The sequence below is a fragment of the Geotrypetes seraphini genome, chromosome 4 (genome assembly GCF_902459505.1).
Source record: "Geotrypetes seraphini chromosome 4, aGeoSer1.1, whole genome shotgun sequence".
Classification (NCBI taxonomy): domain Eukaryota; kingdom Metazoa; phylum Chordata; class Amphibia; order Gymnophiona; family Dermophiidae; genus Geotrypetes; species Geotrypetes seraphini.
Window position 1 is genome coordinate 221,329,227 of NC_047087.1, and position 12,160 is coordinate 221,341,386.

A 12,160-nucleotide genomic window follows, 5' to 3' on the forward strand; every position below is an offset into this window, starting at 1 on the left:
ACAGAAGCATATTACCTGATAATATGACACACGATCTACTGCTGCTGGAACAATGGTCAACTACTTGGCAGCTTGGCTTCAATGCTAAAAAATGCAAGATAATGCACCTGGGAAAGAGAAACCCGCGTAGAACTTATGTACTAAATGGTGAGACCTTGGTTAGGACCACAGCGGAACGCGATCTAGGAGTGATCATTAGCGAGGACATGAAGGTTGCCAATCAAGTGGAGAAGGCTTCCTCCAGGGCAAGACAAATGATGGGGTGTATCCGCAGAGGTTTCGTCAGCAGGAGACCTGAAGTTATGATGCCATTGTACAGAGCCATGGTGAGGCCTCACTTGGAGTACTGTGTTCAGTTTTGGAGACCACACTACCGAAAGGACGTGCTGAGGATCGAGTCGGTTCAGCGAACAGCAACCAGGATGGTCTTGGGGCTCAAGGATCTCACGTATGAAGAAAGACTAAAGAAATTGCGGCTGTACTCACTTGAGGAAAGAAGAGAACGAGGAGATATGATTGAAACATATAAGTATATCACGGGACGCATCAAGTCAGAAGATGATATCTTCCGGCTCATGGGACCCTCGACCACCAGAGGGCATCCGCTGAAAATCAGGGGAGGGAAGCTCCATGGAGACTTCAGGAAGTATTTCTTCACCGAGAGAGTTGTGGATCATTGGAACAGACTCCCACTCCAGGTGATAGAGGCCAGCAGCGTGACGGATTTTAAGAGAAAATGGGATACTCACGTGGGATCTTTAAGGGAGTAAACTCAGGGGGGGGATACTTGGAATGGGCAGACTTGATGGGCTATAGCCCTTTTCTGCCGCTTTTTCTATGTTTCTATGTTCTACTTTCCAGTAGGAGGTATATTGGTATTTTAAGGTGTCATGGAATATTTGCAGTGTTGACTTTTCAAATTAAGTTCCGGGAAATAATGCTGCTTTGGTACGGCACTGGTGCCTACTGGGTGTGGGAGAGAGGAAAGAGGCTGCTGAAGAAGGAGTGTAGGCAAGATAAAGAGGGGAAGAAAAAAGGGATCCAGGGCACAGAGTGGAACGGAGGAGTAAAAGGAGATGCAGAGGAAAGAAGGGAGGAAATGAAAACAGAAGATGCTCTGCTAGAGAGTTAGTTGTGCCTTAACAAAAGAGAAAATACTGTGCTGGAGCGATGAGGGAAGGTTCTAATTCTAAATATTTGCCCAGGCATGAAATGATTGTAATGATTTATATTACTAGAGATCAGATAGTCTTCTTCCTAACCACATCTAACCCAGGTTCAGATCTGTAAATAGTTTGTTGACTTTCACCCTGTTCAAATCTCTAAATTCATATTTCATGCTTGAAAAATCTTTGTTTACACAAGTTATTACATACGTACCAGTAAGTATTTGCAGAGAACGTTAGGACGGCTTTGGCTACCATGAATTTGTATGTGAACGTCTGCATCAGAACTGGGTCAAAGGAGTTGAACTCGATAATAATTGGATCAGGATAAATACAGGTTTATCATTCACAAATGACTCAAATCTATTTACACAAGTTTGACTTGGATGTCACAGACTATGCTAGGTGAGATTTGATCTGCACTGGTTGGTTCCATTCCTAATTACCAGTAGGACTCATGGGTTAGTTTTATTAACTCCAAATTATCACCAATATTCACTTAAACTACATCTGCTAAACTTAATTAAAAATGTTCAAGTGTGCTCAGACCCACAACTACCCTGCTGTCACAGGGCGACAGATTCTTTAAGTATGTTCTGTCTTGTCTGCTTTGAAAATTGTTGCTGATGAATATTACTGATTACTGAGGTAAAAATACTCCTTAACTTTGTTGGTTGTAGATCTGAGCACTTCACTTTAACATTTTTAATTAAGTTTAGCAGATATAGTTTACATGAGTATTGGTGATAATTTGGAATTGGAAGTGATATCACCAAATTTAAGGAGCATTTTCCAAAATAAATGGCCAATCAGGAACTTACTTAGGCTCCTTCCTCAACAATGGGCCTTAGGCCCCCTCTGGTGCATCCTAAGGCCCCGATTGGCTCAGACACCTCAGGCTCATTCAGCATAACACTACTTAATGTTGGACCCGGAAATGCACAGATCAACCATGATAAATAAGTAAAAACAATGGAAAAACTGCTAGCCTGGCAATTCTGAAAATATCTATGAAATACATTATTTAAAATCAGAAAAACTCTGGTTAAGGAATTTTCTGTGTATACTTCCAAGGTCTTATGGGCTACATAAAATTCAATGGGGGGCCACATCTGGACCACAGACCACAAGTTGCCCACCCTTGACCTAGGCTGTCAGATACCCTTGGATCATCACTGTTGCGAGGGGTAGGAAGGAAGATATTCACTATGGGGAAAGAAGAGTGGTTGCCGCTACTGAGCGGACAGTGGGATGAGACAAAGTTACTGCTAGCCCGTAGGATTATCATATGGCTCTAGAAAAAAATAGGACAGATAGAGACATCTGGGCTTTCTTTCTATTGAAAGCAATGGAAGTAAAACCCGGATGTCTCAATCCGTCCTCCTTTTTCTGGAGCCATATGGAAGCCCTTGGGAGACCAGCAAAAGGCAATGCTTTTGGGCAAAAGGTCAAGGGAACAGAAAATGGGAGGCGCTGTTCAATTGTCACTGGTAAGCTGAGGCAGATGGTGGCGGGGCATAATTCTGCTGAAAAGATGATCTCAGCACTGGGGGAAGAAGGCTGGATGGAGAGAAAAAAAGGGACAATGTGGACTGTGCAGGGCTGGAAGTTGGGCTGTTGTGCAATTTGCAAGAGTTGCAAAAACACACAGTACACGCAAGCAGTATTATTTTGTAGTTGTGCACTCATTAACATTAGTAGCAATGCAAACAATGAATCTGTTTTGAATAAGCACTACCCCCAAGGTAAAAATTGAATGAGTCAACAATGTAGCATGTGGCACGCTTAACATCTGTCTGTCAATATTATTTATTTGGCTGACAAATCTCCTTGCAAATAAAAGTTTAGAATAGCCCGAGAGCTTGTTTCGACGGGCGTATTGTAACACGGGGCTGGGAGGCCCGTGTGTCGGCCGCGAGGCATGTTGGAGTGGGGAGGTACTGTAGTCGGGGAGAGTTAGGGAGGAAATAGTAGAGGAGTGGTTCGCGCCAAAAGGCTGAAGAAGGATTGGGCCAGTTTGGTGATTGACGGCACGGGGGAGGTGATAAAGCCGGGACCTTGGAGGACTCGACTTCTTCCAGGGTCATCCAGGGCGTTTTTTCCCTCTAGTGTTTTACATCATTAAGCGAAAGCACAAGAAACACCTTAAATACCATAGGGTTAGAATGGTAGTTGAAAGGCAAAAATAGCAGAACGGACAATTTGGAGCCTCTCAAAAGCTTTCCAGCTTCTGCTGCTGTGCTAAGCTAAACAGTGGTTGGCAAAAAAACAACAAAGGTGAGCAATAGTGTTCCGTCTCTTTTTATTGTGACTGACTCGACACGATAGTGTTTCGACCCACAAGGGGGCCTGCCTCAGGAGTCTTGTAGTTAAGTCGTGTGAGACAAAATGACAATGCTCTTTTACTCATCATGGAAAGTGCTACACTTCTCTCTCCGTATTCGCGGTTTCTGCACTCGCGGTTTCACTTATTCGCGATTTTTCATATGCTGACTGCACCCCCCTCCCCCAAATTATATCATGAGTAAAGTTCCCTTTCCTTTACTGTACCGATAAAAAAGTTTAGCGCTTACCAACAATCACTCTGGAAAATCGCTGCTTCCATGCTTTCTCTGACAAAAATCGCTGCTTCCCAGCGTGCACAGAGAAAAATGCTGCTTCCCAGCATGCATGGAGAAAATCGCCATTACCCTGAAAATCGCTGGGAATCGCTGCTTGCCCGCTATGAGCCTGAAAATCGCGAATAACAGTTGAAAAGTTATTCACGGTTTCAATAGTAAAAACGCTGGCTGTTACGGCTACGTTCCGCCCGCACCCACCACGAATATGGAGGGAGAAGTGTACTCCGTATAAAACCTGCGTTTGCAGCTGAACTGCTAGCCTGAAGAACCGTGTGCAGCAATTACAAATAGACGTGAAGCAATATAAACCATATGTAGTTCTAAGCTTAGACTCTTTCAGTAGGTCATCAGTGCTTTATGTACATGATCCCTTTCAATCCACGGAAATGTGTGCACAGCTATTCAACGATTTCATAAACTTTAGTCGTTACCAAGCGCTCATTGACTCAATTTTCTACACTACAGAAAACTTATAAATTAAAGTGTAGAAAATTGGGTTAATGAGGAGCGCTTGGTAACGACTAAAGTTTATGAAATCGTTGAATAGCTGTGCACACATTTCCGTGGATTGAAAGGGATCATGCACGGAAAGCACATCTGATGACCTACTGAAAGAGTCTATGGTTTATATTGCTTCACTTCTATTTGTAATTTGTATTTGCTAGCATTGCTAAGAGAGCAAGGCATCCTATATAATAAAAGACTAAGCGCACATGCGCACTTAGGATTTCGTGTTGCCTGCCGCTGTGGTGTGTGATCTGTGGCAGCCAACCCAGCGGCAGGGAACATTCTGGTCACTCCCCTCCTCCCGCCCTCACTCACCGTGGAAGCCAGGCAAGCTCTCTCCCTGCCCGCGTCCTCGGCAGGGAACACATCTCGGCCCTCACTTGCCGCTGCTGCTGATCCTCCTGTAAAGAGCAGCCTGCGATGGTGGCAGGCTTTAGTGAACCTCGCAGGCCGCTCTCCAACTCGGTAGCACGTTCCCTCTGACGCGATCCCGTGCGTCAGAGGGAACGTGCTACCGAGGCTGGAGAGCGGCCTGCGAGGTTCGCTAAAGCTGGCCACCATCGCAGGCTGCTCTTTACAGGAGGATCAGCAGCTGAGAGAAGCCGCCGCCGACACTTTTAAAAACTTAAAACAAAAATCTTCGGCCGCAGCAGGCCAGCCCATGGGAAGGGAAGGGGGAGGGGCCGAACGGAGCAGGCCAGATCGCAGGGAGGGGCTGAAACGAAGCAGGACAGCTCAGGTAAGAGAAGGGAATTGCTTCAGCAGGGACCTGGAGAGGAAGGGAAATATCACTGCTGCTTCTGCAAAGGAAAGTGGGGGGGGGGGGGGAAATGCTGCTACTACTTCACAGGGACCTGGAGGGGAAGGGAAATACGCTGCTGCTTCTGTAAAGGAAAGGGGGGGGGGGGGAGAGAGACAGAAAGAAATACAGACAGACAAAAGAAGTTCAGGGAGAGAGACAGACAGAAAAAAAGACAGACAGGGAACCAGAGAGACAGACAGAAAGAAAGACAGACAGACAAAGGGTGCCGGGGAGAGAGAGAGAGAAAAATAGCAGGAGGGAGAAAGAGAGACAGAAAGAAAGGAAGAAAGAGACAGGAGCAGGGAGAGAGACATAAATAAAGAAAGACAGACAGACATATATTCTAGCACCCGTTAATGTAACGGGGTTAAACACTAGTCAATATTATAAAGAGCCGAGTATTGAACATTTTGGCCTTTAAAACCCTGGCATATATTTCCGGTGCTTACCTTTCACGTACGTAGCCATGATTCTCTAAACCAGTGGTTCCCAACCCTATCCTGGGGGACCCCCCAGCCAGTCGGGTTTTCAAGATATCCCTAATGAATATGCATGAGAGAGATTTGCATACCTGCCACTTCCATTATATGCAAATCTCTCTCATGCATATTCATTAGGGATATCTTGAAAACCCGACTGGCTGGGGGGTCCCCCAGGATAGGGTTGGGAACCACTGCTCTAAACGGTGCTGTTGCGTGATTTGACATGCGATCGGTGCTGCTTTTGTAAGAGGCCACTGATGTAGGCGCCGTTTGGAGAATCTGGCCACAATATCTGAAGGCTGCTTATAAATGGATCTTTGAAACTTCCTGTGTGAAAGGGCTATGTTAATGCGCCCCATCACCGAGATAGAGTCTTTCAAACAGAAACCACAATTCACCTTTGACATTTTCGCTAAAGACTATGAAAATTATTTTCCCTTGTACTTTCACACACATTTAGTCAGCAATTGCACATCAGCAAAAGCCGAATGGGGCTTGTAGCTATAATAAAAAAAAACAGAGAACACTTGCTGTGCGGTGCTAAGATACGATGGTATGCTCTGGGAACCCTCAGTTCCCTTCTCCCTAGAGAGCTTATCTATCAAGAGCAGATACCTCTGAGACCACAGTATTAAGGGCAACTTTGTAGACCTCAAAAACCCGAGCCAGAGAATTCTGGAAGGACAGCAACCTAGTGCACTAGTTCTCAGACCAGCCTTCAGAAGCCAGTCAGATTCAGAATATCCACAAGGAATGTGTCTAAGCCTGTGGTAATGCAATCGAGGGTGTCACAAATACCAAAAAAAAAAAAACCCACACAGGGTTCGCAAGCAAAAGAAAATACTTTATTGCTACGAGTCAGCATGTGCACACCTGTTACTTCACAGGCTTTAATCCAGTCTCTCTCTCTCTCTGTTTTATTAAAACTTATTCTTATGACAGGTCCAAGTGGTGTACAATGATAATACAATAAAAGAAAAGAACGCCAATAAAAATGGATAGAAAAGACCAATAACACACAATACTCTGACACATTCAAACATATTCTTAAAAACAACCAAAATCAAAATATAAACTTACAATATCATTACAATGTCATGCAGGATCCAGCTAACCTAATAGTATATATGAACCACTAGTCATTTAGCCCGTTACATTAACGGGTGCTAGAAAGCACAGTTACTTACCGTAACAGGTGTTATCCAGGGACAGCAGGCAGATATTCTTAACGTATGGGTGACGTCACCGACGGAGCCCCGGTACGGACACTTTAACTAGAAAGTTCTAGTTGGCCGCACCGCGCATGCGCGGGTGCCTTCCCGCTCGACGGAGGAGAGCGTGGTCCCCAGTTAAGGTAAGCCAGCTAAGAAGCCAACCCGGGGAGGAGGGCGGGTCCTAAGAATATCTGCCTGCTGTCCCTGGATAACACCAGTTACGGTAAGTAACTGTGCTTTATCCCAGGACAAGCAGGCAGCATATTCTTAACGTATGGGTGACCTCCAAGCTAACAGAGAGGGAGGAGGGATGGTTGGCCATTAGGAAAATAAATTTTGTAACACAGATTGGCCGAAGTGCCCATCCCGTCTGGAGAAGGCATCCAGACAGTAGTGAGTGGTGAACGTGTGAACTGAGGACCAAGTAGCAGCCTTGCAGATTTCCTCAATGGGCGTGGAACGGAGGAAAGCCACAGAAGCAGCCATAGCTCTGACCTTGTGGGCCGTGACAGCACCTTCCAGTGAGAGACCGGCCCGAGCATAACAGAACACAATGCAGGCAGCAAGCCAGTTGGAAAGGGTTCGCTTAGAGACGGGGTGACCTAATCGGTTAGGGTCGAAGGATAGAAAGAGCTGAGGAGATGAGCGGTGAGCTCTGGTGCGGTTAAGGTAGTAAGCAAGGGCACGCTTACAGTCCAGCGTATGCAACGCCTGTTCCCCAGGATGAGAGTGGGGTTTGGGAAAAAAGACAGGCAAAACAATGGACTGGTTGAGGTGGAAATCCGAGACCACTTTGGGAAGGAATTTTGGATGGGTGCGCAAAACCACCTTGTCATGGTGAAAAACAGTGAAAGGTGGGTCGGCAACCAGTGCATGCAGCTCACTAACCCTCCTGGCAGAGGTGATGGCAATGAGGAAAAGCACCTTCCATGTAAGAAATTTGAGTGAATTTGTGGCAAGAGGCTCAAAAGGAGGTTTCATGAGGGCGGATAAAACCACATTCAGGTCCCAGACGACTGGAGGGGGCTTCAGAGGTGGTTTGACATTGAAGAGGCCTCTCATGAACCGGGAAACCAGGGGATGCGCTGTGAGTGGTTTTCCCAGGATAGGTTCATGGAACGCAGTGATGGCACTGAGATGAACTCTGATTGAGGTAGATTTGAGGCCAGCGTCGGACAGAGAGAGCAAATAGTCCAGGACGGTTTCCACCGCCAATGAGGTGGGGTCGTGGTGATGCAGGAGACACCAAGAGGAGAACCGGGTCCACTTTTGATGGTAGCACTGGAGAGTTGCCGGCTTCCTGGAGGCATCCAAAACACGACGGACAGGTTGAGACAGATTCCCGGAAGTAGTCAGCCCGAGAGAAACCAAGCTGTCTGGTGGAGCGAGGACAGATTGGGATGAAGTAGAGACTGATGCTGCTGTGTAAGTAGCGTAGGAAACACAGGTAGAGGAATGGGCTCCCTGGTGCATAGCTGGAGCAGGAGAGTGAACCAGTGTTGGCGAGGCCACCGAGGGGCGATGAGGATCATGGTGGCCTGATCCCTGCGGAGCTTGAATAACGTCCGCAACATCAGAGGAAGTGGAGGGAAGGCATAGAGGAACCGACCCGACCAATCGAGGAGGAATGCATCCGGGGCCAGACGATGAGGGGAGTAGCGTCTGGAACAGAACTGGGGCAGCTGATGGTTGTGAAGAGCTGCAAATAGGTCCACCTGAGGGGTGCTCCACTGAGCAAAGATGGAGCGGAGAGTCGGAGGATCCAGAGTCCACTCGTGAGGTTGAAGGATGCGACTGAGATTGTCGGCCAGGAGTTCTGTTCGCCCTGGATGTAGACAGCCTTGAGAAAGAGACTGCGGGTCGTGGCCCAGGTCCAGATGCGGATGGCCTCCTGACAGAGGAGGGGAGATCCGGTTCCGCCCTGCTTGTTTATGTAGTACATGGCGTCTTGGTTGTCTGTGCACAGTAGAAGAACCTGAGGGTAGAGAAGGTGCTGGAAGGCTCTGAGAGCGTAGAACATGGCCCTGAGTTCCAGGAAATTGATGTGATGTAGACGCTCCTGAGGGGTCCAGAGTCCCTGGGTGCGAAGATCTCCCAGGTGAGCTCCCCATGCATAGGGGGAGGCATCCGTGGTTATGATCATGGAGTGAGGGGGTAGATGAAAGAGTAGACCCCTTGAAAGATTGGAGGAGTTCAACCACCAATGAAGAGATTGCTGAAGAGACGATGTCACAGAGATGGGATGAGAAAGAGGATCTGATTTCTGTGACCATTGGTTGGCTAGAGTCCACTGAGGTGTCCTGAGGTGGAGTCGTGCCAGAGGAAGCACATGGACCGTCGAAGCCATGTGGCCCAGGAGGATCATCATCTGTCGAGCTGGAATGGAGTGATGAAGGAGCACCTGACGGCAAAGGTGGAGCAGGGTCCATTGACGATCGTAGGAGAGAAACGCCCTCATCAGAGTGGTGTCGAGGACGGCTCCAATGAACTGAAGTCACTGTGTGGGAAGAAGATGCGACTTGGAGTAGTTGATCTCGAACCCCAGAAGGTGGAGGAAGGAGATGGTGTGTTGAGTGGCTTGTAGCACAAGTGGAGACGTAGGTGCTTTCACCAACCAATCGTCCAAGTAGGGGAACACCTGGAGGTTGTGAGACCTGAGGAAGGCTGCCACCACAATAAGGCACTTGGTGAACACCCTGTTTGATGATGCAAGGCCAAAGGGTAGCACTCTGTACTGATAGTGATGGCGTTGAATCTGAAACCTGAGATAGCGACGGGAAATTAGATGAATCGGAATGTGGGTGTAGGCCTCCTTGAGGTCTAGGGAACACAGCCAGTCGTGTTGAGAGAGAAGAGGGTAAAGCGTGGCAAGGGAGAGCATTCTGAACTTTTCCTTGACCAAACACTTGTTGAGGTCCCTGAGATCGAGGATGGGACGGAGGTCTCCCGTCTTCTTGGGTACCAGGAAGTAGCGGGAGTAGAATCCCTGACCCCTTTGGTCCGGGTGAACTTCTTCGATGGCATTGAGAAGAAGGAGGGATTGGACCTCCCTCAGGAGGAGTGGAGTTTGGGAGGAGTGAGAAGCAGACTCTACGGGAGGATTGTCTGGTGGAAGAGTCTGGAAGTTCAGGGAGTAGCCGTGGCGAATGATGTTGAGTACCCACTGGTCTGATGTGATTACCTCCCAACGGTTGAGGAAAATTGTGAGGCGGCCTCCGATAGGCTGAGGAAGAGGCACCGAGGGTTGGAGACTGGCTATGCCCTGGAGAAAAGAGTCAAAAGGGCTGAGATGGTTTCGATTGTGGGAGAGGTTTGGCCGGTTGGTGAGATTGAGAACGTGCCTGAGATTGGTGCTGCTGACGAGGTCGGCGAGGTTGTTGTTGCTGAGGCGGGTTGAGGGATCTGGCCGAAAACCTGCATTGGTAGGAAGACTGCTGTTTGTAGGGGCGAGCAGGCGGAGTCTTCTTCTTGGGTTTGATCAAGGTATCCCACCTGGTCTCGTGTGCCGAGAGTTTCTGGGTAGTTAAGTCCAAGGACTCCCCAAAGAGTTCATCACCAAGACAAGGTGCGTTAGCCAGGCGGTCTTGGTGATTGATATCGAGGTCAGAAACTTTCAGCCAGGCCAAGCGCCTCATGGCAACAGCCATGGCAGAGGCTCAAGAGGTCAGTTCAAAAGAGTCATAAATGGACCTCACCATAAATTTCCGGAGTTGGAGTAAGTTGGAAATTTGTTGTTGAAACATCGGGATCCTACGCTCAGGGATGTATTTTTGGAAGGAGGAGAGTTGTTGCACCAAATGCTTCAGATAGAAGGAGAAGTGGAAGGTGTAATTGTTAGCTCTGTTGGCAAGCATGGAGTTTTGATAAAGGCGCTTGCCAAATTTATCCATCGTTCTGCCCTCTCTGCCAGGAGGGGTGGAGGCATAGAGACTTGAACCCTGGGTTTTCTTTAAGGTGGATTCCACTAGAAGGGATTCATGGGGCAGTTGAGGTTTATCGAACCCCGGGATAGGAATAACCCTGTACAAACTATCCAGTTTTCGAGGGGCACCCGGTACCGTGAGGGGGTTTTCCCAATTCTTGTAAAAAGTTTCCCGTAAGATGTCGTGTACGGGCAACTTTAAAAATTCCTTGGGAGGTTGTTCGAAGTCCAGGGCGTCAAGGAAAGCCTGGGACTTCTTGGAGTCGGACTCTAAAGGAATAGAGAGAGCATCCGACATTTCCCTTAGAAATTTTGTGAACGAGGACTGGTCAGGTTTGGAACTGGTATCGACCATCGAGGGTTCTTCGTCTGTTGATGAAGCCTCATCATCGGTACCGGGTGGGGATTCTTCCCATAAGTCCGGGTCCCTGACGTCGGTGTGCACTGGACGGGACGGTGGTGCGGACGGCTCAGTGTGGCGAGTCTTAGAAAGAGATTTGCCAGAGCGCATCGAGATGATACCGTTCACGGGGGGACTGTTGTCGGTCTCGATGTCGGGGAGGTTCTGCATCAGAGCGTGGTTGCACTGGAGGATGAAGTGGTTCGGCCGCGAGTACCGGCATGGAGGTGTTCAACGATACCGATGGTGTCGATACCGGTTGTATGGTGCGAGGCTCGGGCCGGTCCGGTACCGGAAGGAGCGGGGCCAATATTGCGGGCAACAAGTGCTGGAGTTGCTGTTGAAGTTGTTCCTGCAATTGGCTATGGAGTATGGCCGCAATGCGGTCATCCAGAGGAGGCACCGGTACCGCTTTTTTCTTTTTCGGTACCATAGGTGCTGCTCCATGCCCCGGCGATGAGGAGGCCGATGACGAGGCACTCACCGAGATCGGGGCGGAGCGTTTGCGGGGTCGGCGTGATGCCGGGAGGACCGGCGTCGCCGGTGTGGCAGGAGGGCGCTCAAGGGAAGTGGGAGGCTTCTTAGCCGGCTTACCTGGCGCCAGCGACCCCGAGGATGGATCAGGCGGTGTCGAAGTAGTCGGCGCCGACTTTTGAGGTGCCGATGACGGCGCGGCCGATTCCATGGCAGATCCGGTACCGAACAGGATATTCTGTTGGATCTGTCTATTTTTTAAAGTACGCTTTTTAAGAGTAGCACAGCGGGTGCAGGTGTCAGCCCGATGCTCTGGACCCAGGCACTGGAGGCACCAATTGTGCGGGTCAGTGAGAGATATCGGGCGTGCACACCGCTGGCACTTCTTAAAGCCCGGCTGAGGGGGCATGAAGGGAAACACGGCCTCCGCAAAATCAAAACCGGAGGCCTGTATGGTGGCAACAGGCCCCGCCGGGGCCGGCCCGAAAAATAAGAGAAAACAAAGGTTTTGATTTTTTTTTTTTTACAAGAAAAAACGAAAAAGAAACCCGAAGAAAGTAGACTAAAAAAAA

General features: G+C 48.7%; 1 protein-coding gene across 2 annotated transcripts in view; it reads right to left on the reverse strand.

The window, feature by feature from the left end:
- The window catches only part of ANXA11 (annexin A11), a 114,480-nt gene that overhangs the window by 66,822 nt on the left and 35,498 nt on the right, over nucleotides 1–12,160 (reverse strand). The window contains exon 1 of one of the 2 annotated variants that reach the window (XM_033941688.1): nucleotides 4,610–4,669. The exons of the other annotated variant lie outside the window; for it this stretch is intronic. The gene's annotated coding sequence lies outside the window, so the exon portion shown is untranslated. Of the gene's footprint in view, nucleotides 1–4,609; nucleotides 4,670–12,160 lie in introns of those variants that run through there. 2 annotated transcript variants of the gene reach the window in all.